Source organism: Coenobita brevimanus, chromosome 113, assembly GCF_032717465.1.
Source record: "Coenobita brevimanus isolate Jiangsu-jjx chromosome 113, ASM3271746v2, whole genome shotgun sequence".
Classification (NCBI taxonomy): Eukaryota; Metazoa; Arthropoda; class Malacostraca; order Decapoda; family Coenobitidae; genus Coenobita; species Coenobita brevimanus.
In genome coordinates, this window is record NC_137066.1 from 3,837,431 (window position 1) to 3,860,530 (window position 23,100).

Sequence of the window (23,100 nt, forward strand, 5' to 3'; positions counted from 1 at the left end):
CCTTATCCTGCAGTGGGGTGTCACAGGCTGATGATGATGATGATGATGATGATGATGATGATGAAGATGGATGTTGCTGCTGATGATGTTGATGCTGATGATGTTGATGCTGATGATGATGTTGAAGCAAACTCTAGAATATGGTTATATGATAGTGATGTATTTGATGATAATGGTGATGATACTGATATAACTTCTGTACCACATTTTTAAGTGTTGGGACGATGATGACATGCTGCTGCTGCTGACGATGATGATGATAATGATGACGACGACGAGGAAGATGATGATGGTGATGATTACGACAACGAAGACGACGACGACGATGACGACGACGACGACGATGACGACGACGACGATGATGATGACGACGATCTTCAAGTCATTGGCTGGGTAACCTCTCCGTTTCCTTTCTGTTTAACTTCGTGTTTTGGTGACTGGGCATGTGTGTGTGTGTGTGTGTGTGTGTGTGTGTGTGTGTGTGTGTGTGTGTGTGTGTGTGTGTGTGTGTGTGTGTGTGTGTGTGTGTGTGTGTGTGTGTGTGTGCGCGTGCGTGTGCTTGCGTGCATGCTTGTTCGTGTATGTATATCTTGGTTGATGATACCATAGATATTCAAATGGCAGAATTATTTCCACACATTCATAGTTTTATTTCAAGGGTAAATATTAGGCCAAGAATATAGAATCTTTTACCTATACAATTACGAGACACTTACGCAATATTCTGAAAAGCTTATTACATCCCATAGACCACAGCACAGGGTTTCATAAGTCACTGATCACCGTCTCTTTATGTATCGTTAGGAAGTGGATGAATATGAGTGATGTAATACATATATTTTGGTATTTATTTAATGGGAAGAATTAACTTCACATATTCTTTTTAGTTTTAAGGATACAACACATGATTTTCTACATTTTATCACAGTAGCTCTATGACCGGCCCTGCCCGTCTGCTTCTCACTAACCATTTTCGGATGAGAGGTGTTGTACTCATATAGGCTTTAGAGATTATGGTGAAGCCAAGTCACGTTCTACCAGTCCCACACCTTAAGTCACACACCATCACCCTCTCACACCACACCATACCATACCACCCCCCCACACCGTATCACACCACACCATACCAATCTCTCACACTTCACGACACGAAATCACACTCCCACACCACACAAAATCACCATCCCACACCACACCACACCACAAAAAATCCTCCTCCCACACCACACCACACCACAAAAAATCCTCCCACACCACACCACACCACACCACACATAACCACTCTCCCACACCACACCACACTACACCACACAAAACCACCCTCCCACACCACACCAAACCACAAAAAATCCTCCTCCCACACATCACCACACCACACCACACAAAATTACCCTCTCACACCACACCACACATAACCACCCTCACACACCACACCACACCTCACCACACAACCCTCCCACCACCACACCACACAACTCCCCCCCACCACCACACACTCCATACCACACGAAGGAGATTAACCTAAGGGGCCTGAAGCTCCCGCATCTAGTAATTCTGATATTGTTTCCAGGTAATTCCACACACACTCCTCAGGTCACGTCTTTCACAGAAGAGATAACAAAAGGACAGCGAGCGTAACTGAATGGCAAGCCAGAGATGGAGTGAGAAGAAGAGGTGCACAGAGAACAACATTCAGAGATCATATGATGCAGATCTACCGAGCAAGGACAGAACAAGCTAACAATCAATGGATCAGAGTGTAGAAAGGTGAGAGGGTCCTTATCATGCAGTGGTGTGTCACAGGCTGATGTTGATGATATTGATGATGATAATGATGTTGATGCTGATGGTGGTGATGCTTTAACATCTCAACGTATGAGGTTACAGAATGCACAATGAGGCTGCATAGCCAGGAAATGGAAGAATATGAGTGCATTTAAATATTTATGTAATGTGATGAATATGGATGGAAGATAAGAGGATGAAGTGACTGAAATGATACTTCAGGGAAGGAGGGTTGCTTGTTCTCTAAAAAACAGTGATTAGGAAGAGGGAACTGAGGATGAAAGTATGAAAAAAAAAAAAAAAGGGCACTGCATGCTGTGATTCCCACTTTAAAGTATGGAAGCGAAGCTTGGATCTTGTTGAAAGGACACAGGTCAAGAGTGAGAGCAGTGGAAATGAGCTACGTGAGAGGAACATGTGGAGTTTCATAGAGAGACAGACAGACAAATGAGCAGATGAAGGAGCTTTGTGATGATGTGGATGAGAGTGAAAGCGTTAAGAGAAATACTTCGAGATGGTTTGGCCATGTGGAGAGGATGGCGAATAAGAAAATGACTAGAAGAGTGTATATGAGTTAGCTGGAAGGTTAGAAATGGGGGGGGGGGGAGACCGATGATGAGATGAAGGGAAAGAGTAGAAACGTATGACAAGGATACTTGAGCTAAATGGTAGAGGACAGTACATCATGGAGGCGATTTGCTTGTGGTAACCCCTTACGGGATTAAGGCGTCTGGCTATAGATAAACAGATAAAGATAAATAGATAGATGTGTGATGATAATATGATAATGAGGCTGCTGCTGATGATGATGAGAATGGTAATGATAATGAGTGACAGTGTAAATAATGATGACGATGATAATGACGACGACAGCTATGATGATGATGATGATGATGATATTGATGATGATTTTTGTCGGCAGGTGGAAGGACGAAACAGCAAGAACACCACCGTCGGTCGACGCATCCACGATTCCACATCCACCCATCCGTCCATCCATCCATCCATCCATCCATCTCGCTTGATGTTAAAAGCTGAGTCTATTTAACTTAAGTAGTACCAACTGCTTCTTCATAAGCTTTCCAGCTGTCTGAACAGATCTGCAGTAGCTTTTAACTTCTAAAATAACTCGGTTCTGGTGCTCAGTTTGGTACTTTTATTTTCCTTTTATCAGAACTGGCGAGGCAGATTTTGAGAAAAGTCCCTCAAGTAACTCCTATTATTAATTTTTTACTAGGTTTCTAATGATGTACATAGATCCGTTGTTGCTTTAATAGTTTCCTAGACAACACAGTCTTGGCTCTGTTCTCTGCCACCCTATTATACCATGTCATATAGTGTTCTCGCTTGCTTGCTCTACGCTCGCTCGCTTGAATAATAAATCACTGAAGAAAAGGTGGTATAAAGCCCCCTAAGCCGCCACAGTATTATAACCCTCGGTATGCAGTCCGTTCCCTGTGGCCTTGTAACTCTGTATACCTGCAGCGCTTACAAAATAACTTGAAATAATTTTCCTTTCGTAACTATACTCGTTTCACTTTAATTTGGCCTGAGATGTTGTTGTTGTTCTTGTTACATCTTAGGCTCCTCTGGATGTGAACCCAATGCTATGTTGAAGGACTTTCTGTGTTGAGGTAGTGTGGTGCAGGAAGTCAGTGGGTTTGCTGTGGTGTGGGGGTGCCACTTTGCAGTATGAGCACAGGGAACTGTATGTGTGTTATATTTTGTGTTAGTACTGTAGCAGGGAAAGCTGGTGTACTCGTGTTTCTGGGTTCTGTAGTGTTTGAAGGGTGTATGTCTGGTGGTGGCACATGAAGGATGCTGTTTGGCAGAAAGTTTTGGATGACTAGGGTGTCCATGTGTTTATGTATGTGTTTGGTATAGAAAGTTTTGGCTGGCTGGGGTGTCTGTGTGTTTATGTATGTGTTTGGTATAGAAAGTTTTGACTGGCTGGGGTGTCTGTGTGTTTATGTATGTGTTTGGTATAGAAAGTTTTGGCTGGCTGGGGTGTCTGTGTGTTTATGTATGTGTTCGGTATAGAAAGTTTTGGCTGGCTGGGGTGTGTTTATGTTTGTGTCTGGGAAGTGTAGAGATGTTGCAAAGGTGTGTGGGGGGGGGGGAGGAGAGATGTTGCAAAGATAATCTGTGTAGTGTTGGGCGGTTGTTCGATTTTGTTTCTTTGTGGAGAGGATGATGCAACATAAGGTTACAAGGGTGGGACGGATCTTGAGCTGAAGTGAACTGTGTGCCTCTCTTATTCACTTGGTCTCTGACTGAAATTAGTTATGTTTCTTAGTGTAGGCTGTCAGTACTTGTGGGCTTCGTGTCTTCTGCTATCAAGGTATTGTTTTCTGTTCTTTAAAGCTTCTTCGTGTTTGTGTTGGGTAAGATTAGGGTTCAGCTTGTGCGGCAGTAATTCACGGTTGTTTTAATGTGTTACTTATAAGTGAAGGATGGAGTTGGGATGTATATGAGAGAGGGTGTGTGTGAATTAGGGGGAGTGATGCATAATGACAGGGGACAGGGTGGCATAGAGGCGACTTGTTTGTGGCTACCTCTTACGGGATTAAGTCGTCTGGCTATAGATAGATGGATAGACAGATAGCTTATAGTTTCCATACGGTTTGCCTAGTAGTAGCGATAGTTATCACTAGAATATGATGCTAGTCACGAATGAGTGCTGTGGAAAGGATGTAGAATTGTAGTATTGGCTTTCTGCTACTGATCTGCGTAACATTCTCGTATGCTTTAAGTGAAACTCTGTGCCAAGTTAAAGTGAAAGGCGTGTATGTTTGTGTAGGAGGAACAAGAGACAAGGAGGTATTCTGTGGCCTGTTTTCTTTGTGCTTCCTACAAGACACAATAATAGTTATGACGGGGTATTGATGGCAAGTTTGTGAGTCAGCACACACTTACGGCCTCTCATTATACAAGGTGGTCCATATATTACGCCACCCAGTTCTTGTGTGTTGCTGGCACGGCTCAGTGAACATTACTAGTGTCTATCTTGCATCATTATCTACTTCCCACAACCCTCTTCATGCTTAGCTTTATAATATAGGCTTTAATTTAGCTCCATTGATTGCATGGTGGAGAATTCCCATAACCTTTTTTACGCTTAGCTGTATATCATTGTATTGTATAATCTTTTATGTCCACTGATCACACGGCTGAGTAGTAATTTGGTGAAGCAATCAGAATGTCTTAGCTCATCACAAAAGCCGTCCCCACAACACACAAGACTGCAGAGCGCAATATACTTATCACCTATATTAAGTCAAAGCCAAAGTTAAAAACGTAAGGAAACAAGAATTTTCTAAGTTTTTATTATTAATACTTCAGTATAGAATACACTAATAGAGACAGCAATATAAAATATGCATTCAAAAGTAGCATTTGCCCACAGAACATTGTGGAGGGGAGCGACCCGACTTGCAAGGCAGATCACACCAGGACCCATATACATACAGGGTCTAACCATACCGACCCCAAAACGCGTCGCGTTTGCGCATGACGTCATGGCGAAGACACCAGGTGAGATCTTCCGAGAAGGGGTTGCCATATAGTGAGAAGTAGACTTAGTTGCTCAGAGGTCACGGCGCCAAACAGGTCACCTCTGTCATCTGCACTTTATTCCATTGTATGTGCCCAGTGAAATAATGCCTACCAATTGTGCATTGTTTGGCTGTAACTCTTTACTGAAGAAAGGTGGGGATATAACTTTCCATATTTTCCCCAAAGATGAAGAGATTAAACGTAAGTGGATTCATCTGTGCAAGAGGAAAGACAATTAATCCGAATACCGCTCGCATCTGCAGCCTTCACTTTGATCAAAGTCCTTATAAAAGAAATCTAAAATATGAACCTCTCAAACTGCCTATTCCAAAAAATCAAAGACTCCTTGAAGAGCACGCCCTGCCAAGGCTGAATCTGCCATCAGCTTCATTAAATGTTAAGTCCCTTCCCCTCTCTCTCTCTCTCTCTGCGTAGGTGCATATCCCTGTATATGGTGGGCTTTGCTCTTTATAAGCTGTACAGTATATCTCCCCTCACGGGGTTAGTGCTTGCAGAAATGTGGAAAAGCACGTGGTGCATTGCATTTACCAGCCCAGGTAAAATAAATTGAGGCAACTGGCCACCGCACTAGTATGAGTTGCTAGTATTCATAATTACCCACCATTATTTTGTTCTACCCACGTACTGTAGGTAACCATTACTGAGTATCCTAGCAAGAAAGCAGTAGTGTTGAAAAATAAGTACGGTATATCGCAGAATGTATTTGTTTAAAGCAGGTTCGTAACGTAGTAATTCCATCTGGAAGCGTTTGGCAAGAAGTATGTTATCATCCCCCCCTTCCTTCCCTCCCTCCCTCCCTTCCAGGTCGCAAAAACAACGGTGCCAGGTCGTTGGAAATGATTTATACAGCCACTTTTCGTTCTCAAAGAGTGAATAATTCGTAAAAACTATATAGCTTTTTATGTACATGAAGCCACAAAGAGTATATGAAATACATTCACATATATTTAGTAGCTCGGATTAAGAGATTTGTTATTCATAATTAACGATTTGGTATCTAAGCAGTCTCTCTCTCTCTCTCTCTCTCTCTCTCTCTCTCTCTCTCTCTCTCTCTCTCCATGATATATGCGGAATATATACATTTGATATACTGTGGCTTAAAACCAGCATAAAACCTAAGCCTTACCAACGGTAATTTAAAAGACAACTGGCAAGGCATTGTCAGTACTAATTTATAGGCATGTGTCTCTTCCTACTGAAGTAATTAGCCTTTTTGTTCAATACCGAGTATTTTTCAGGATGCGGGTATTAAACAGAAATTTGGCTAACTCGACACGAAAGCTGCAGTGTAAGATGTCGAAGTTAAGGAAATGAAGCCTGCATAGTAACATATAGTCAATACCGGTAGCAGTACCAATAAACATCCGGTATCATTTATAACAAGATGATATCCATGTATCCTAATAAATGTCACTATTAGAGTATATTGTGTTTATTTGTAAATCATGTACCTTTAAATATGAGAAGGGAGAGGTTAAACAATCATTTGAATTGAGGAAATGTGTGTGGGGAACAGAGTTGTGTAAAGGAAGCAAGGTGGGAGGGGTGGGTATGGAGGATGACTGACAGCTGCACCTCACCGCGACTTGAGGCCTTCCTCTGAGGTCCCAAAGGGAGATGGTGGGTGGGGAGAAATGGGGGGAGTGCCCTGTCTCAAGCGTGACGTCAGTAAATCTGCGTAGTGGAAAGGTGTGAGAAGACCCTATATGTATATGGGTCCTGGACATACCGTTGATGATGATGATGATTTTTTTTATGCGAGGAAGAAGGAATCAAAGGCCATCAGCCCGCAATAACAGTTCCCTACAGGAGAAAAACAAAATACAAGAGAGAGCCAAATTCAAGCTACGATCATTTCGAGAGGCCTGGACACACTGCGTTTGAAAGACTGGAGATCACAGGAAGCAGGAAATACAGACAAAGGGAGACAGTTCCAGAGCTGACCTGTTGCTTGAATGAAGGACTGGGAGTAACGGTTAACTCTTGCATTAGAAAGTTGGACAGAAAAGGGATGAGAGTTTGCTGCTAGACGGGTGCTACGCGCCCGTCGTAGAGGTGGAGGAATGCATGCAGACAGTTCAGAGGAGCAGTGACCACTGAAGTAGCGATAGAAAAGAGATAAAAATGCAACAGTGCGGCGAAGAGACAGAGGTTGAAGGGAGTCAGTAAGAGGAGGAGAGTTAATGAGACGAAAAGCCTTTGACTCCACCCTATTAAGAAGAGCTGTATGTGGGGAGCCTCCCCACACATGAGAGTTTTTACTCCACACAGGGGTGGATAAAACCCCTGTATAGAGTCAACAATTGTGTAGGGGTAAAAAAGGAACGGAGACGGCTTAGCACACCTAATCTCTTGAAAGCAGATTTTATAGGAGATGTAATATGATCTTTCCAAGATAAGTCCCGAGTAAATGAAACCCCAGGCATGTTCAAGGATAATGCAGGATTAAGCTGAATATTATTAAACATTAGTGAGTATACCTGTGGAAGATTTTGTCGGGTTGATAGGTTTAAGAACTGAGTCTTAGATGCATTAAACACAACCAGATTATTTTTACCCCAGTCAGAAATACGGGCCAAGTCAGACATTAGATGTGCCATAGCCTTATCCCTTGTTTGTTGAAATAACTGCTGAGATAGACGTGGCAGGAACCGCATGGAAAGGTAAAGGGTGGAGTCATCAGCGTACGAGTGGATAGGGTTAGATGACAGCTTAGAAGGTCATTGTTGAATAAAAGGAAGAGAGTTGGTGATAGGACAGAGCCCTGAGGAACACCACTGTTGATAGATCTAGAAGAACGATGGCCGTCTACAACAGTGGCTATAGAACGACCAGAAAGGTAGCTAGCGATGATGGCACAGATAGAAGGATAGAAACCGTAAGAGAGCAGTTCGGAAATTAAAGATTTATGCCAGACTCGATCGAAAGCCTTTGAGATGTCAAGTGCAATGGCAAAGCTTTCGCCAAAGTCCCGAAAGGAGGATGACCAGGAGTCTGAAAGGTAGGTAAGAAGATCACCAGTGGACCGTCCCTGACGGAACCCGTACCGACGATCAGAAAGAAGGTTGTGATAGGAAAGATGCCTTAAAATTTTTCTATTAAGAATTGACTCGAAAACTTTTGAAATACAGGACGTTAAAGCAATTGGACGATAGTTAGAGGGTTGGGAATGGTCACCCTTCTTTGGGACTGGCTGAATGAGAGCAAACTTCCAGCAAGAAGGAAAGGTACAAGTTGATAGAAAAAGGCGAAAGAGTTTACCTAGGCAGGGTGTAAGAACAGAGGCACAGTTCTTGAGAACAACAGGAGGGACTCCATCAGGCCCATATGCCTTGTTAGTATTGAGGCCAGTGATGGCAGAAAATACATCAGCTGAAGAAATTTTAATGTCAGCCATGGGGAAGTCAGAGGGGGGAAGTGAGGGAGGAACAGCACCGGAATCGTCTAAGGTGGAATTAGAGCAGAAAGTCTGAGCAAAGAGATCTGCTTTATCAGTAGAAGAAATAGCTACAGAACCATGAGAGTAGAAAAGAGGAGGGAAGGATGATGAGGTAAAGTTGTTAGAAAGGTTTTTGGCAAGGTGCCAGAAGGAGCGGGAAGAATTCGATGATGATGATGACTTGCTTCTGCAACTCTTTACATACATTTGAAAATATATATCCGATTCTCCTATTTTAATGTACGAGCTAAATCAATTAATAAGATAAGTAAACTATGCCTATGTAATTAATAAACATGAAAGGATTAAACAGAAGCCGCAGGGGCACAGAGGAAGAGGGACCTGATCCGTGACCCAGATCCAGGTTTCAATTCCAGTGATTCCAGCTGTTTCTTTTGTTGTAAGTCATTATCAATGTCTTTTTATATATCCTCAAACAAAAAATGAATAACTAGATAAATAAATGAATAAATAAACTAATAACACCCATTCCATTGAGAAGTTATTTGTTGTTAACTTGTTGTTGAAGAACAGAGTTGTTATTTTTGTTGCCGCGGTGAGTTAATGATGTCTTAACGCGCAAGAGCACTCTCTCTCTCTCTCTCTCTCTCTCTCTCTCTCTCTCTCCTTCCACCAAGCTGTTTCCATATTCAGTCTGTCACTACTTTTCCACATCTCTGCATTTTCTCCATCCTATATATTCTGTAATTACCAGGTGTACTTTTAACAGTGTCAGCGTCCTATGATTTGCTCTCAGCTGAATAAAATCGCCAGGCATTAGGTGGAATGGAATACTAGAGCTTTACCGTCATGAGAGGGTTAGTGGTGACGGTATTAACTCTCTCTGGCTACTATGACTCACTCTCAGCTGAATAAAATCGTCTGTCGAGACCTGGAATAAAATACTGGATTGGTTCTTACTTTGAAAGAGTAAGTTATTCATATCAGTTTACAAAGACTTTACTTATGGAAGAAGTGGTTGGGCCTCCTTAGATAGGATAGATATACAAATGGATAAATAGCAAAACAGATAAATAGAAAGATGGGTTGAGTAGACAGACAGATATAAAGACACATGAGTAAGCTGACTGAAAAATGAAAGTGACCCCGACAGATGGACAAACAGATGGATGGAAGGATAGCTGGACATACTGCAGATGTAAAGGAAAGACAAATTGCCTAATCTGAAGTCAGAATATAAAACTGTCCAAAGGATTTATAATATTGCTTAGGCAATATCATGAATCTGTTGTTCTATCTATCTGGGTCACTTATATTTTTCAATCAGTTTACTCATATGTCTTAATGGCTGTCTGTCTACTCAGTCCATCTATCTATTTATCTGTTTTTCTCTTTATCTATCTGCATATCTATCTCACCCATGGATGCCACATCACTGCTCCTTCCATAAGTAAAGTCTTTGTAAACTGATAAGAATAACTTACTCTTTGAAGGTAAGAATCAAACCATTATTTTATTCCAGCTATCGACACACGATTTTATTCAGCTGAGAGTGAGTCATAGTAGCCAGAGAGAGTTAATACTGTCATCACTAACCCTCTCATGACGGTGAAGCTCTAGTATTCCATTCCACCTAATGCCTGGCGATTTTATTCAGTTGAGAGCAAATCATAGGACGCTGACACTGTTAAAAGTACACCTGGTAATTACAGAATATATAGGATGGAGAAAATGCAGAGATGTGGAAAAGTAGTGACAGACTGAATATGGAAACAGCTTGGTGGAAGGAGAGAGAGAGAGAGAGAGAGAGAGAGAGAGAGAGAGAGAGAGAGAGAGAGAGAGAGAGAGTGCTTGTGCGTATTATTTCTAAGACATCATTAACCCACCACGGCAACAAAGATAAATCTAATCTCCAACAACAAGTTAACAGCGAGCAACTTCACAATGGAATCGGTGTTAGTAGTTTTTTTATTAATTTATTTATTTACCTTTTATTTACTTGTGCGTGTGTGAAGATATAGAAAAAAAAAATGTCTATAATAACTAATAACAAAAGAAATCTTCTTCTGTCACTGGAATCGACACCTGGATCTCAGACACGGATCAGATCCTTCTTCCTGTGTGCCTCTGAGGCTTGTGTTTAATCCTTCCATGTTTATTAATTATATTGGCATAGTTTACTTACTTTAATAATCTCTTTAGCTCACGCTCTTAAAGTAGAAGAATCGAACATATATTTTCGAATGTAACTATAAAGAGATCCACAAGTAATTCATCATCATCATGATCAACGGCATTGTCATTGCCATCGTCATTGCTATCGTCGTTGTCAACATTATCATAATCCTCATCATCCTCATCCTCATCAAAACTCTATTTCGATTTGGCAACAATGTATAAGATAAGCGGCGATACAAAAATAACAAAATTTGGGCAAAGTGACGAACTGTGGCTTGAAATGTGAAAAAGAAACCGGCCCAGATTTATTCGTTCGATCCCGGGCCTCACTAACCCTACCCAGTTATCTACCTGTGTTGGCTGTAGTGGTTTCTACCTATGTGCCTGCCTAGCTGTCTACTTCTCTTTCATTCCTCCAGTCTGTTATATTATAAATCATCACCATCATAACCTTCGAGTGCCCTTTCACTGCATAACACAGATCTCTCTTTCTCCACTCTGACCTATTTGTTCGGAGGGTATGTTAGTGTGGTTGTGTTCCTGGGTGGCTGTGGTAGTTATTTTTTTTTGTAGAAGGAGGAAAGGAAGTCTGAGAAAGAGATAACTGTGTTATTGGAAAGTAGACGTAAGTGTGCTTAGGACTGGAGTGAGTTTTTGAAAAGGGCGTGTGAAACTGCGTGTGGGGTGAGTGCAGTGTTGACGAATGTGTGTGTGTGTGTGTGTGTGTGTGTGTGTGTGTGTGTGTGTGTGTGTGTGTGTGTGTGTGTTTGTTAGTTATCAAAAAAATAAGCACGTGAACGGATAGGAAGACAGTGTACAGTAGGGGAAGCTATTCGTTACTGGTTGAGTTACAGACGAGTACACTAGAGCAGCGGTTCCCAACCTTTGTTCGGGTCGTGTCCCCCTTACCTTTGACGCACAACCCCCCCCCCCTTTACAACAGTCATCTTTATGTTCAAGTGGACGTTAACCCAGCTGAATATAGGTTGAATCAGTCCTTCTCATGCAGTCCACCATCTCCCTTTACGGGGTATTGTGTGAAGCTGGGGGACGTTTATATAACCTGCCAATTGAGCCTTCAGGTATGGTGCCACCGCATGAAGGTGTCCTCTCCTGCACCTACCTAGTTCAAAGAGGAGAAACAAGATTCCTGTTTGGCTTTTGGTTAAGCTAAACCAAATACAGGGAAGCAACTCAACAGTACACAACACATTGAATATTTTGATACAGATGCATTGTTGCTGATTCGCCAGAGAGGGCAATGCAGATCACCACAGTATTCAGATTTTTTGTCTGCAATTTGTCTTGAGAGCAGGCAACGCGATTATTTTCTTCTCACAGGAATACATGTTCGTGAACACCACTGGATCATAACACTGACACAAGAGGAATCATAAACACCACCAAATGGACAGAAAAAACAATCATGTGTTTATAAATACCAACACATGGTCAAAAACACTACTATTTAGTGATAAACACTACATAACAGTCACAAACATTATTGCTTGGTTATGAGCACCAACACGTGGTAATAAACATCACAATATAATCATAGGCATAATTACAACATCGTGGTCATTACAGAACTACGTATTCACAAACACCACCAAATTGTTGTATGCATCACATAATGGTCATGGCCATTGACATTATTACCATCACATGGCCATAAACCTCACCTCATAGTTAAACACACCACAAGTTCACAAACACTTCTTTATGGTGATAAACCCTAGCTCATGGCAAATAACACCACCACATGGCCATGCTCATCACATAGTCAAAAACACCACCTTTTGATCACGGTTATCAACACTAGCAAATGGTTAAAGCATCACCACTTGGTCATTAAGAACTCCACACTGTCTGTGTAAAACATTACCTCTGTCATAAACAACAGCTTAACGCATACTGGTTCTTTATCGTAAATTCCACAATAGGTCGTAAAACAGCATTTTACAGTCTCAAACAGGAAACCAGCATATATAAGTTCGCAGTTCCTTAATACTTGTCAAACTTCCTTCTTGTTGCGAAACGCAGTCAGAATTGAATTCGGTCAGTTTACAGACGTACCGACAGTTATTGCTGGTAGGTTCACATAATTTGGTATCAGTCTGTCGAAGAAACAAATATGCGAGTGCAAGACACACAAGCTGTCACCTGCGGATATGTAGTAAGGCTTGCACTTGAAATTTGACTGATTTTTATAAAAATAGTGAAACTGGCGAGGAAAATTTAAATACAGACTAGGAACGAAAAACATTTTGATGTTCAAACTTAATACATTATGTTGGGTGCGATACATCCTACATCAGTGGTCCCCAGCCTTTTGTAGGCTTCGAGCCACATTTACCAATGTTAACATAGTGGAGGGCGCCAGAGAAAAAGAATCAGATTCACACACAATCGTGTATATATATAGATATATATAGATATATATAGATATATATAGATAGATAGATAGATAGATAGATATGAGAAAGAATGACAAATATGTAAGTTTTCAATGCAACCGTGGGCTCCACAAGGCTCCGAGGGCGCCATGGTGCCCGCTGACTATAGGCAGGGGACCACAGAATGAGATTAGTGTTATCTTTTATTTACTATCGAAAAGACTAGTTTAAGAAGAAAAAAATTGTGAAGGTGATCAGTCGACTGAGAGAGAGAGAGAGAGAGAGAGAGAGAGAGAGAGAGTGAGAGAGAGGAAATCAACTAAGTAAATATATGGGTACAAAGTGCGTTTTAAAAGCTTAAGAACCGACGACACATCAACAGTATTTTTATATCAGTTGTTCATCATATGTACACACACACACACACACACACACACACACACACACACACACACACAGTAGTTCAGGCCGCCCTCTACGATCCTCAAGGTTCTCACTTCCACCCAGGAAAACGCGACCCACAGGTTGAGAAAAACTGCGCTAGGAAGAAAGAGAGAGAGAGACTATGAACACTTATAAAACGTAAAATAATAATCCGATAACAACAAATATAAAAAAGGCTTCGTGAAGTAAATAGAAAGCACTGTATATGTGGCCTCAATTCCAGACGTCACCATCAGACCCAAATAATTAAGTGTTGGCTGCTGTGTCTTGTCATTTGTACTGAAGGAAAACCTACATCTCTGGCTATATATCACTTCAATGAAAATCATCGGTCAACTTAATTTGTCTCATGTTTTATAAGTCACACTGTTTTCTGTCTATATTAGTCAGCTGTGTGTCTATCCATTTGTCTGACTGTCTGTCTCTCTGGGTGTTTATAATTTTTCAGTAATTTAATCCATCTGTCAAGTTGCCTGTCCATATTCACTGTATCAATCTTTCTATTTATTTATCTATCATCTTTTTATCTCTCTGTACGTATCCACTTTTCCCTAGGTAAACTGTTTTTAAATATATATCAGTAATTATCTCCTTCAGGGATAATCTATTCCAGTATTTTATTCCAGCTATCGACAGACGATTTTATTCAGCTGAGAGTGAGTCACAGTAGCCAGAGAGAGTTAATACTGTCACCATTAACCCTCTCATGACGGTGAAGCTCTAGTATTCCATTCCACCTAATGCCAGGCGATTTTATTCAGCTGAGCAAATCATAGGACGCTGACACTGTTAAAAGTACACCTGGTAATTACAGAATATATAGGATGGAGAAAATGCAGAGATGTGGACAAGTAGTGACAGACTGAATATGGAAACAGCTTGGTGGAAGGAGAGAGAGAGAGAGAGAGAGAGAGAGAGAGAGAAAGAGAGCGTGTGTGTATGCTTATTTACACAGTTAAGTAACTGTTCCAACACACGTTAAAAAAAAAAAAATGCAACTTGGTTGACAGTCATGGATCAGGACCCTCTTCCTGTCTGTCTGTGAGGTTTGTGTTTAGTCTGTTTAGGCTTAAGTGTATTTCTGCTAAATTGTTGTCAGGTATTTGCAGAAATGATTCAGTGTGGTGGAGAGAGTACAGTGAACTGTCTGTGGGCAATATGTCAAAATGCCTGGATTAATGGAAGTGAACCAGTGGAAGAGATATCGGTTTTAATATCACCTACGTAAATAAGGTGGCAGAAGGGAGTGCTGAAGGTATTATGCAATACGTATGGTGAGTGTTGTAGGAATGAAATGGTAAGAAAAGTGACAAAGATGATAAGTCGTATCAGACTGTTTGGTGAGTGATGAACAGGGTAATTCATAGGTTGGTAATGGTTGTCTAGATCGAATATTTTCAGCACTACAGAAAGAGAAGAAAGCATATGGAAGTATATTTGTGAATTAATTCTGAGAAAGGAAATAAGGATGAAATATGAAACGTGTTTACGATGTGAATGGGCACCTGATGAATGTTGTATATTGCAGTGTTTGTAAGTGATGAGTAATCAATTAATCAGAGTTAATAACAAATATCCCCATTGCGGGAATTTGATCCAAACCTGGTTCTCAGTCACACATCTGATTATTTCCCTGGATGAAAGTTGTTGGGTATGTTCGGTGTGGATGGAAAACTGATCAATGTTGTAAAGAGTGTTCATCATGTGAAGCAATGTTGTAAATAATTAATAGTAAGAAGAGAAACTATGTGGCTTCAGTGAATCGAAACTGGTTCTCGCTCACAGATTTGGTTTCGGTTATGAAGGTTTCTGTTAAAAGTACGCTCAGAATTTAATCCAATGGTAGTAATTAAAAAGAGGAAAAAAAGGAAAGAGAAGTGTGTGGCAGTAATAACCGTATTTATCAAATAAGTGTAAGAGGTAAAATATGTTAGTAGGATAATTATCAATAGTCTAAAGGAAACAACTTGATATGGAAAGCGTTAATATTGTTAGCACCATACACATGTGCGCCCGCGCGAGCTCGAACGCACACACACACACACACACACACACACACACACACACACACACACACACACACACACACACACACACACACACACACACACACACACACACACACACACACAGTATCATATGGAAAATATTCCAAGAATTAAAACAAAAATCAAGCAAGGAATTTGGAATGATATGGTAAAAGAGGCCTGTTAGTGATTTTGGTTTCGATGCCGGGCCCTCAGTAACAAGACCCAGTTATCTACCAGTGTTGGCTGTTGAGGCTTCTCTCGGTCATCATTAGGGGAAAATTACCAGTATCTTAATATCTGCCTATCTTTTTTCCATCTGGCCATCTATCTTTCTACTTTCCTATCTTATCTAAACAACAATCCAAGGCAGCCATAACATCACTATTCCATCCATAATTAAAGCCTTTGATAAACTGATAACTAAATATGAACTCTTTCACAATTACGATGCCTCTAATATATAGCTTCAGGTAAGGTCAGACGTTTTTATTCATCTGAGGTTCAGCCATACGCCCCTTAGAGTGTTGATCCTGCCAACATTATATCTCACATGGTCGGGACAACTCTAGTATTTTATTACAATTTACGCCAAACAAATTGACGTAGCTTACAATAACTCATAACTGCCTGAGAGTGTTAGTAAAACATCAAGTAGCTGAGCCAATAACTCGGTAATGAAAAATATTGTGAACTCAAGATCCGTCAACTCTCAGTCAGTTGAATACAATCGTCTGGCGTTATCTGGAGTCAAATACTGCACTTGTTCCCACCATGACAGGGCTAAGGTTACTATACTCTTTTTACTTTAACCTGGCCTAAAATTGTCATCTCTCCATCGCGAATGCTGAGTTGTGACAATAGATCATCACTAGAATATGATGCAATTCAAGACAAGGCGGTATGGAAAGGAGAACCGTAGCACTGTATTATTGTGGTAGTGAGCTACGTGAAATAAGCTGCAAAAGGACAAAAATCTGTGCCAAGTTAAGGTAAAAAGGATTGAGATAGTGTATTGTATAGCTACAGATGAAAGGTTTAAGTCACACATCAAACATTTTGAATGTGGTCAGGGTAAGTAAGGGATACAGAGACTGGATATGGAGAACACTCAGTCCTAGATCAAGGTCACAGTGAAGGTCAATATTCAAGGACACAGAACAGAGTCAAAACAAAAGTTTTGATCTGATAGGGGCCAGATTTGATGGAATGGTTAAGGGACAGGCAAGAATGAAGTAATTCGACTTTGAGGAAGAATCGTTCAAGGTTCTCATGCACGTGCAGCTACATCTCTCCCTGATGTTACATATCCTCTTCGCCCCAGTGCTTCCAGAGTTCTCTCTGCTGTGGCTGGCATTATTACAGAACTTACAAATGACGACCATCGCCTATGTGTCGCCGACGGCTCACGCTCGGCCACTTGGTATGCTACTGCTACATCATATTCCCCTATCTCGATCCCTCCAGGACTACCCAGTTATATCTTAGTCAGGCTCAGGCGTTTACGCATGGGATACCCATGCTATCATCAGATTGCCAGCTTGGACCTTGAACCGTGCCCCAACTGCCACGAGCAGTCTACTGAACCCCTCTGCTATTACATTCTCGACTGCCCTGCAACTGCTTTTGTTCGAGAGCTCCCTGGAGAGGGCTTTGGTCGCTCAGGCAATGATGAGTACGATGCTGCTAGGGCCATTGACAATGCAACCTTTCAAAGACTCCTACAAACTGTACGGGAATATCCACCTCCCCGTTGACTGCTTCTTCCAGCCCCCGGAATTATTCTATGTCCAACTCCTTTTTTTTTTTTCCTGCCAATTCCGTGCTTATCGTTCCTATCTCTGACGGGCTCTTAGTTTGCCCGTGTCCCACAACAGGTGGGCAAATATTAAACAACAACAACAATCAAAGTTCTCAGTCAAGGGCCAAAGTAAAATACTCGGCTCTTCGAGCACTTGGTGAATGTATGTGAGGCACTCTTTGAGTGACCCTTCTTTATTCTTTTTTTTCTTTTCTCCTTTCTTTATCTGTCTATATCTAACTGCCTGTCTATCTGTATCCCTGTCTGACTATCTATCTGTTTCTTTACCCACTCAAGTCTTTCTCTGCTTCACTCACTGCGTCCTTTCTACATTTTCGTTTCTATTTTGCATCTGTTACTCATTTTCTATCAGCCTTCAGTTCTTTCTCTGTCTTCATTTCTATCTTTATCATCTGTTCTTCCTTCCCTCACCGTTCCCCTCACTTTCCTCTCCTACGCTTTCGCCATCCTACCTTCCTTACTTCCTTCTCTCTGTCCTTCCTAAATTCCCTCTCTCATAACTCCTTTGCAGCTTCCCCTCCTAGAAATCGACGGAACTGATACATTATCTAATTTCATTTCTCTCTCTCTCTCTCTCTCTCTCTCTCTCTCTCTCTCTCTCTCCTATGCTGCTGAGATTCAAGTTCGACCTTAGGTACAAGTAATTGCTCTCCTAAAGTCAAGCTAAAACGGTGCCCATCTCCGGCTGTGAACCCAGGACTAATAAGGTCCTCCCCCTTATATGATAGATCACCCACTGGATCAAGAAGACGTTATCAACAAAGCTGATAACCCTTCCTGGTTTTGTGTCTTTTGATTTATCTGTCCAGATAACGTGACGGTTAAAGTCGCCTACGATATTGGCAACCTTTTCTCCTGTTAGTTTAACCGCTTTATATAATCTAGAATCATCTTCAATGAACTGGTGTGGTGGATGGTAGACAGCAACAAATTTGGACACAGATGTTCCCAAGGTACGAGGAAGATCAAGGCCTGGTATCTTTCCTGCAACCTCATTTTGCATGCCACCTTATACAGACATACAGTGGAACTGTACTCCTCTGCCTTGTAAATGAATTAGAACTTGTGAAATAATCTAAAGGTATGTGCACTGTATTGTCCAAATAAGTCAATCTTGTTGGTGTAAATCAATGACTTTGTAATAGGTCTTGTGTCTGTCCTCGTAGTGGCTATTTCAGCTCATTGCTCTTTAAGGTTATGTTTATGTGACCAAGTACTGGTAAGTATTACTGGCTGGGACCCGGTCAGTACTGACCGACCCTCAAGCTTGACAGGTTTCCCTAAAAGTGGGGGACTACTTGTCAATCTATCTATTGCCAGACGCCTTAATTCCGTAAGGGATGGCCACAGACAAATCACCTCCATGTCACCCAGTCGCCCGCCATTTCACTGCCCTGCTCCCAGCTCACACACCCCTCTCTCATATACTTCTCTCCATCCCTCCATCTCATCCTTGGGCTCCCCCTCCCTCTCTCTCCCTCCACCTCACTGACATACACTCTCCTCGTCAGTCTCACGTTCTCCATCCTCTCCACATTGCCAAACCACCTCAAAGTGTTTCTCCTAACGCTTCCTATCACATCCACATCCACACCACAACGCTGCTTCACTTTCTCATTTGTCAGTCTGTCTCTCCACGTGACTCCACATGCTCCTCTGAAATAACTCTTTCACTGCTCTCACTCTTGACTTCTGTCCCTCCAACAAGGTCCAAGCTTCACTTCCCTACGTTCGAGTTGGTATCACAATACTGTCATGCACTAACTTTTTCACTTCCATGCTCACTTCCTTCTTTCTTATCACTGCATTCAAAGAACCAGCAACCTTTCTTCCTTGTTGCACTCTTTCAAGCACTTCACCTTTTAAACTTCCATCCTTACTCATCACACTACCCAGTATTTAAACGCACTCCCATTTTCCATTCCCTCCTCATCCAGCTTTACTGTACATTCACCGACTTCATTTCTCCATACTGCATGGTAGTTTTTCTCATTTTTTCCTGCTAGTTTTGGCTGGAGAGTTTGGAGGCGGGGGGAGCCTGCTTGCTTTACTATCCTTATCCTTCAGAATGTAGAATTAGATCTCGTAGGCGTAGTTTACTCTGTAACAAACAGCCTCGAAAGGACTATGGTTTGTTGCTGTTTGCTTTCCTTTGTACTCCCTTGTACTCTCAAAGACCATAACTTTACTCTTTCCGATATTCACATTTAGATTCCGTTTCTTACACACTGTCCCAAACTCATTCACCAAGCCTTGCAGCTCCCCTTCATGTTCACTAACGACTCAGAATCATCTGCAAACAACAGTAAGGGGAGTTACCACACACTGCCTTCTCTTATTAGATCCGCTCTAACATCCATTGCTCTACCTTGTATCACTTTTATAACCCCATCCATAGACAGAGACAGGGAATGGAGAGGGATGGGAGATGGAGTTATCCCCGTACCCTGAAGATTGGGTCTACGAATGTTCGTGGATGTAGTACGATTGAGGCTAAAAGGGAGGAGATTGGGAGAATGTTTGTGAGAAGAAAGTTGGTTGTGTTAGCTTTGAGCGGAACAAAGATAAAAGGGAAAGATGAGTCAAAGTTTTGAAGCGTGAAAGGTAGGATGTCAGGTGCTGATAGAGGAAGGGTGATAGAAGGTGTGGCCTTGTTTGTGGGTCCGGAAGTACAGCAGTGTGTGATTGAATTGAAGCAGGTGTCATCGAGACTGATGTGGGTGAAAGCAAAATTTGAACGTGAGTTGTGGGTATTTGAGTGCAAATGGGCCTGGTAGCGAAAGGGATGCAGAAGAGAGGAAGTCTTTCTGGAATGATGATGATGAGCGTCTGCAGAGTTTTGGAACGAATGTGAATGTGATAATGATAGGAGACCAGAATGCTAGAGTGGGAAATGTAGCAGTTGAAGGTGTAGTTGGTATGTATGGTGTGCCTGGAAGAAATGAAAATTGGGAACGAATGATAGGGATATATTTTGAGCGAGAGATGATGATTGGAAATACCTTGTTTGAGAAGATAGATATTTATAAGTATACATGGATGAGACAGGAGGGTAGATGGGTTGTTGCTGGACTATGTGGCTGTGTCCAGGAATGTAAGAGGAAGATTGTTGGATATGAGAGTTTTTAGAGGGGAGGATGGAGGTATGTCTGACCACTACCTGGTGGAAGGAAAGTTGAGAGTAGGTAAGAGATGGGTGAGAGCTAGGAGGGTTAGGTGTGGCAGGGAGGTTTTGAAAGTGAGTGAGTTGGATAAAAGAGAGAAAATGATAGAACATCAGCAGAAATTGAAAGAAGAGTGGAGTGCAGCGAAAGATCAGGCAAATGGCAGTGTGGAGGAGGAATGGGAGTTGTTTATGAGTGCTGTGGTGGGGCATGAGGAAGAGGTGTGTGGTGTTAGATGAGTGGGTGGTGGTGTAAGAAAAGGAAGTGAGTGGTGGTGCGAGGAAGTAAGTATGGCTGTGGATGAGAAGAGACATGCATATGAAGTGTAGCTGCAAGGGAAGGATGAGGTGTCATATGAGTGGTATAAGGAAAGGAGGAATGGGGCGAGAAGGGCTGTGCGTGATGCAAAAACAGCAGCAGATGAAAGGTGGGGTAGGAGGTTGACTGAGACTTTTCAGCAGAGTAAGAAAATGTTTTGGAAGGAGGTGAAAAGGGTGCGAAAGGGAGAGTCTGGGAAGGAAGAGCGAGTAAAAGCAGAGGATGGAAGGATGTTAATTGAGATGGATGCATTAAGGAAGAGATGGGCAGAGTATTTTGAAAGATTGTTAAATGTGGAGGAGGAAAGGGTGGCTGAGATTGTGGCAGATGGAAGGGTGCAAGGAATAAATGTATTGTGAAGGTTGATTGATTCTTTGATCAAGATGGAGGAAGTGCAAGAGGCAGTAAAGGAGATGAAAACAGGGAAAGCTGCAAGTATGGATGGGTGTGCTGTGGAATGCCTGAAAGATGGTGGAGCGACTGTTGTTGAATGGTTAGTAAGATTGTTGAATGTGTGTTTTGTGAAAGGTGACTGGGCAAGTGCTTGTGTGGTTCCGTTGTACAAAGGTAAGGGTGATGAGTATGAATGTACTAGCTATAGGGGTATAAGTCTGTTGAGTGTTGTAGGTAAGGTGTATGGGAGAGTGTTAATTAAGAGAGAGAGGGTACAGAGGGAGTAATTGGTGATGAGCAGTGTGGCTTTAGGAGAGGGAGGGGACAGGTGTTTGCTGTGAGACAGGTGTGTGAAAAGTATTTAGCGAAAGGTAAGGATGTGTTTTGGGCGTTCATGGATTTAAAAAAAAGCGTACGTTAGAACTGATAGGGAGGTTTTGTGGACTGTTTTAAGATTGCATGGACTTGATGGTAGGTTACTAAAAGGAGTGAAAAGTTTTTATATAAATAGTAGAGCGTGTGTAAGAGGGGGAAATACTGTGAGTGACTGGTTTCCTGTGAGAGTGGGGCTGCAGCAGGGAGATGTGATGTCCACTTCTTTGTTTAATATTTATATGGATGGTGTTGTAAGGGAGGTGAATGCAAGAGTGTTAGGTGGAGGTTTGAGTCTGGTGATGCTGATGGCAGAGAGTGGAATCTGAATCAACTGCTGTTTGTGGATGCTGCTGCACTGGTGGCTGATTCAGAGGAGAGATTGAGACAGTTGACAGAGGAGTTTGAAAGGGTGTGAAAGGAGGAAATTGAAAGTAAATGAGAATAAGAGTAAAGTGATGAAGTGTATGAGGTTGGTAGATGGTAGGAGGATGAATATAATTTTGGATGGTGAGTTGCTTGAGAGGGTAGAGTGTTTTAAGTATTTAGAGTCACATGTTGCTGTGGATGGAAGAATAGACGCAGAAGTGAAGGTTAGAATGAATGAAGTAGGAAAGGTGCTGTGAGGGATGAAAATCGTGTTTAGATGTCGTTCGCTTAGAATGGATATAAAAAGAAGGCTGTATGAGGGTGTTGTGGTACCGACTGCGTTATATGGGGCTGAAACATGGAATATGGATGTAGCAGAGAGGAAAAGTTTGAATGTAATGGAGATGAGGTGTCTGAGGAGTATGTGTGGAGTGACGCGTATGGATCAAGTGAGAAATGATGAAGTGCGAAGGAGAACTGGAGTTTTGCGGGAGATGGCTGAATGAGGTGGGCAGAGGGTGTTGCGATGGTTTGGGCATATGGAGAGAATGGATGATGAGCGATTTGTGATGTTAGAGGTGTAAGGCTGAGAGGAAAACCGCAAATAGGTTGGATGGACAATGTGAAGAGAGCGTTGGATGCAAGAGTGATGTCTGCTAAGCAAGGAAGAGTTGTTGCGCGTGATAGGATTGACTGGAGAGAAATTGTAAATGAATAAATGATGACGCAGCCCTGAGGGGATATTCTCCCGCATTTGGTCTGATCAGCTGATCAGGTCAGGTGCGGGTAAGGGGATGGGGCCATTATGATGTGGCTGGGGTAAACCAGCTCTGCTGTAGGGTCCTGCTGCAGATGT